The sequence below is a fragment of the Gossypium hirsutum genome, chromosome A01 (assembly GCF_007990345.1).
Source record: "Gossypium hirsutum isolate 1008001.06 chromosome A01, Gossypium_hirsutum_v2.1, whole genome shotgun sequence".
Classification (NCBI taxonomy): domain Eukaryota; kingdom Viridiplantae; phylum Streptophyta; class Magnoliopsida; order Malvales; family Malvaceae; genus Gossypium; species Gossypium hirsutum.
In genome coordinates, this window is record NC_053424.1 from 23995922 (window position 1) to 24001921 (window position 6000).

Below are 6000 nucleotides of genomic sequence, written 5' to 3' on the forward strand. Positions count from 1 at the left end.
GAAATTTCACCCGTTGAACACATCGGAATACAACTCGGATACACGGATAATTTGCACGTAAGTGCCTCATATGTAATCAAGAAATCATGTAACCCGCCCCTAAGTGAACTCGGACTCAACTCAACGAGCTCAGACGTTCGCATCCATAAGTGAACTCGGACTCAACTCAACGAGTTCGGATGCCTAGTTACATTTCACGAACTCGGACTCAACTCAACGAGTTCGGACATTCGAATCCATAAGTGAACTCGGACTCAACTCAACGAGTTCGGATGCTCAACCATCCTAGTGACATGTCACTTGTATCCTAATCTATTCCTAAGGTTCAAACGGGCTTTTTCCCTCGATCTCACATTTGCCGTATTCCATGGAATATCAGAACCGAAGTCGGTAGCAATTCATATTTATCAAGTAGTAAACATAATTTGCATATTACTCAATATTAACAACAAAGCATAATATTTCACGATTAAAAATCAGCATATCATATAATTAGCATTAATAACTTAAAAATAACATTTATGCTACATTATTTACACATGAACTTACCTTGGTACCAAAATATAAAGATTTTGCAATTTAGTCCACAATCTTTTCTTTTCCTCGATCGCGACTTGAATCTCGTTTCTCTTGATCTATATTGCCAAATTAATCTTATTCAATACATACATTCATCGAAACAGCATTTAATACGAACTTTGGAAAAATTAAACTTTTGCCCCTAAACTTTTGCATAATTACACTTTTACCCCTAGGCTCGGGAATTAAACTTTATTCCTTATTCTTATGTTTTATAACATGCTGATCATTTTTCCCTTCTATGGCAACATCAAATTCTTACTCTAACATATACTTGTGACTATTAGGTATTTTTGCCGATTAAGCCCTTTTACTCGTTTTCACTCAAAACCGAGTAGCACAAGTTGTCTAACATAATTTAAAACCCCATATTCTATCATAAAACATCAAAATACACAAATTTCACCTATGGGTATTTTTCCAAATATAAACCCTAGGTTGAATTATTGCTAACATAAGCTTAATCGAGCTACCGGGATTCTAAAAACGTAAAGAACATTAAAAACGGGGCTTGGAATCACTTACTATGGAGCTTGGAAGCTTGAAACAAACCCTAACTATGGAGAACCCTTGAAATTTCGGCCTAATGAAGAAGATGGACAAAAATTGGCTTTTAATTTTGTTTTTAATTCATTTTAATAACTAAATGACCAAAATGCCCTTACTACTAAACTTTCCAAAAATTCCTTCCATGTCCTAATTTTGTCCATGAACTTAAAATTGGTCAAATTGATATTTAAGATCTTCTAATTAATATTTCAATGCAATTTCATACTAAAAACTTCTAGAATGCAAATTTTGCAACTTATTCGATTTAGTCCCTACTTTCAATTTAAGCACTTTAGGCATAGAATTTCATCACGAAATTTTCACACAATCATGCAATCATATCATAATCATCAAAATAATTATAAAATAATTATTTCTATCTCAGATTTGTGGTCGTAGTTCAACTTCGGTCGGTGAAATTATATGTGAAGGATCCAAACGATACCGACGTAGCATAGATATGTGAAACGCATCATGAATCTTCTCTAATTTAGGTGGTAGCGCTAGCCGATATGCTACCGGTCCAACTTTTTCAATTATTTCATACGGTCCAATAAAACGCGGACTTAACTTGCCCTTTCGTCCAAATCTAAGGACTTTCTTCCATGGAGACACTTTCAAAAATACCTTATCACCAACTTGAAACTCCATTTCTTTTCGTTTCAAATCCGCATAAGATTTCTATCTATCTGAAGCAGCTTTCAAACAATCTCGAATCACTTTCACCTTTTCTTCGGTTTCTTTTATTAAATCAACTCCATAAATCTAATTTTCCTTGAGTTCAGTCCAATACAATGGCGTCCAACATTTATGACCATATAATGCTTCATAAGGTGCCATCTTCAAACTCGTCTGATAACTATTATTATAAGCAAATTCTACCAATGGTAAGTACCTTTCCCAACTATTTTGAAATTCCAATACGCAACATCTGAGCATGTCTTCAAGAATCTGAATTACTCTCTCTGATTGTCCATCAGTTTGTGGATGAAAGGCAGTGCTGAAATTTAACTTTGTACCTAATGCCTCTTGCAACTTTTGCCAAAACCGTGAGGTAAACCTTGGATCTCTATCCGAAATGATTGACAAAGGTATCCCATGAAGTCTAACAATCTCTCGGATATACAATTCAGCCAACTTATTTAGAGAATAATCTGTACGTACCGGAATAAAATGAGCCAATTTAGTCAGTCTGTCAACTATTGCCCAAATGGCATTTTTCTTCCCTGGAGTTAACGGCAACCCTGATATAAAATCCATAGTAATCCGATCCCATTTCCATTCAGGAACCATAATAGGCTGAAGTAATCCCGAAGGTACTTGGTGTTCAGTTTTCACTTGTTGACAAACTAAGCACTTTGATACAAACTCAGAAATATCTCTTTTCATTCCACTCCACCAGTACATTTTCTTTAAGTCATTATACATCTTTGTACTGCCTGGATGAACCACCAAACAACCATTATGTGCTTCATGCAAAATCTTTTGAATTAACTCATCATTTTTGGATACACAAATCTGATTTTTAAACATCAAACAACCATCAGAACTGATTCTGAAATCTGATCCCGTATCAGCTTCACACTGTTTTCTCTTGGCTAGCAAATCTTGATCATTTTTCTGAGCTTCAAAAATCTCTTGTAAAAACATCGGTCTTGCTCTTAACTCTGCTAGAATCAAACCGTCATCTGACATTTTCAACTGAGTGTTCATAACTCTCAAAGTAAACAACAACTTTCTGCTTAAAGCATCGGTAACCACATTCGCTTTTCTCGGATGATAATCAATAACAAGCTCATAATCTTTCAATAACTCTAACCATCTTCGCTGTCTCAAATTCAAGTCTTTTTGTGACATCAAGTATTTAAGACTTTTGTGATCGGTATATACTCGGCACTTTTCACCATACAAATAATGTCGCCAAATCTTCAAAGCAAACACCACTGCAGCCAATTCCAAATCGTGAGTAGGATAATTCCTCTCATGAGGTTTTAACTGCCTTGAAGCATAAGCCACCACTTTTCCTTCTTGCATGAGTACACACCCCAAACCATTTAGAGAAGCATCACTATACACCATAAATTCTTTACCTGATTCGGGTTGTATCAACACTGGTGCTTCAGTTAATAACTTTTTCAATTCTTCGAAACTCTGTTGACATTCTTCCGTCCATTCAAATTTAACATCCTTTCAGAGTAGTCTAGTCATAGGAGCAACAATTATAGAAAATCCATTTACAAACCGTTGATAATACCCAGCTAGCCCCAAGAAACTCCTAACTTCAGTTACATTTTTCGGTGGTTTCCAATCAACAATGGCTGAAATTTTACTAGGATCAACCAGTATACCATCACCTGAAACAATATGACCCAAAAATCCAACTTCCCGGAGCCAAAATTCACTTTTACTAAACTTAGCATACAGCTGCTTATCTCTCAAAGTTTGCAAAACTATCCTCAAATGCTCAGCATGCTCTGTCTCATCTTTTGAATAAATTAAAATATCATCTATAAACACCATAACAAATCTGTCCAGGTATGCCCGAAATATGCGATTCATTAAGTCCATAAACACAGCAGGAGCATTTGTCAACCCGAATGGCATAACTAAAAATTCATGATGACCGTACTTGTTCTAAAAGCAGTTTTAGGCACATCTGACTCTTTCACTCGCAGCTGATAATACCCAGATCTCAAGTCAATCTTTGAAAACCATGTCGCTCCTTTTAGCTGATCAAACAAATCATCAATTCTCGGCAATGGATACTTGTTTTTGATTGTCACCTTGTTTAACTGCCGATAATCAACACATAATCTTATAGAACCATCCTTCTTTTTCACAAATAACACGGGAGCACCCCAAGGTGAAAAACTTGGTCTCACAAAGCCTTTATCAGTCAACTCTTGCAACTACGACTTAATTCTTTCAACTCTGTTGGTGCCATTCTATATAGAGCAATCAAGATCGGAGCTGTTCCCGGTATCAAATCTATACCAAATTCTACTTCCCTGACTGGAGGCAAACCCGGCAATTCTTCTGGAAATACATCCGCAAATTCACACACAACCGGCATTGATTCAACTTTCTTTTCAACTTCTTTTGTATTAATTACATACGCCAAATAAGCTTCATAACCCTTTCTCAAATATCTCTAAGCCGACATCGAAGAAATCATACTAAATATTGCCTCTGATTTGTTTGGTTCAACCCGCAAGATTTCACCACTTTCACATTTTAATTCTATAACCTTTTCTTTGCAATTTACTATAGCATCATGCAATGTCAACCAATCCATACCCAAAATAACATCAAATTCATCAAACGGCAACAACATCAAGTCGGCCAGAAAGTAATGACCCCGAATCATTAAAGGGCATTTCTTGCATACTTTATCAACTATCACACAATTGCCTGGTGGATTCGACACTCTAATCATAAATTCTGTGTTCTCAACAGGTATATTCATACTAGACACCAGTTTCATGCATACATATGAATGAGTAGAACCAGGATCAATCAAAGCAATAACATTAATATCATAAAGAGAAAATGTATCGGTAATCACATCGGGTGAGGAAGCATCTTCACGCGCTTTAATAGCATAAGTTCTAGCCGGGGCTCTTCCTTCAAATCTAACTGCTGCATCTCTGGCTATATTCTTACTGCTTGTTTCACTTCCAGCTTTTCTTGGATACTTTCCCCTCGAGTTTGCACCACTAGCTTTTACACTCTGAAATTTTTCTTTCTCAGCTCTCTCTGGGCAGTCTCTAATAAAATGATCCGGAGAACCACATTAAAAACATTCATTTGCTCTGCACGGACCAAAATGATTTCTACCATACCGCTGGCACTCGGGTTTAACAAATCTCGTATTTCCCACAATAGCCGCAGAAGTAGTCTGAGATTTAGGACCCACATTTCGCTTCTTAAAATTTCCATATGATTGCCCAGCTAAAACTTGGGAACGAGGATTCATATTTCTTGACTTTCCGGTTTGTTGTGAGGGTGCATTACTCATTGGTCTTTTCTTCCAATTTCGTGTTTCAGATTCTACCTTTTTCTTTTCCTTCAGTAATTCTTCAGCCTTGCAAGCTCGATCGACAAGTACCACCATTTCTTTTAGTTCAAGGATCCCAACAAATACCTTAATGTCTTCGTTAAGCCCGTCTTCAAATCGTCGGCACATCTTGGCTTCTGTAGGAACATATTCCCTGGCATACTTACTCAATCGAACAAACTCTCTTTCATATTCTGAGACTGTCATATTACCTTGCTTCAGCTCAAGAAACTCTTTACATTTCTGATCAATAAATCTTTCACTAATATATTTTTTTTCGAAACTCTTCTTGAAAGAATTCCCAGGTTACCCTCTCTTTCGGTACCACCAAAATCAAAGTCTTCCACCAATTATAGGTTGAATCTCTCATCAAAGATGTAGCACATTTCAAACATTCTTCAGGTGTACAAGATAATTCATCAAATACCCGGATAGAATTTTCAAGCCAGAACTCTGCTTTCTCTGCATCATCATCAATATTTGCTCTAAATTCTTCATCCCCTTGTTTACGAATTCTGTCAACGGGGGTTCTGTGAAATTTTATCATATCCACTCCCTGAGGCATCGGAGGCATAGGTTGAGGAATTTGGGGAGGTGGGGGAGGTCGTACATTTGGGTTCGTACGAACGAACTCAGTGTACCATGCACTCATCATTTGGAGAAAGGCTTCCCAATCCCTTTCTCCTCCACCCTAACCAACAGTAGCGGGTGGGTTTTCAGTCGGCGCTGCCCCTTCAGCCGGAGCTGGCACATTACTCTCTACTTCATCTGCCACAGCTGGATCGGGATCCATTTACTATATAAAAATCATTTAA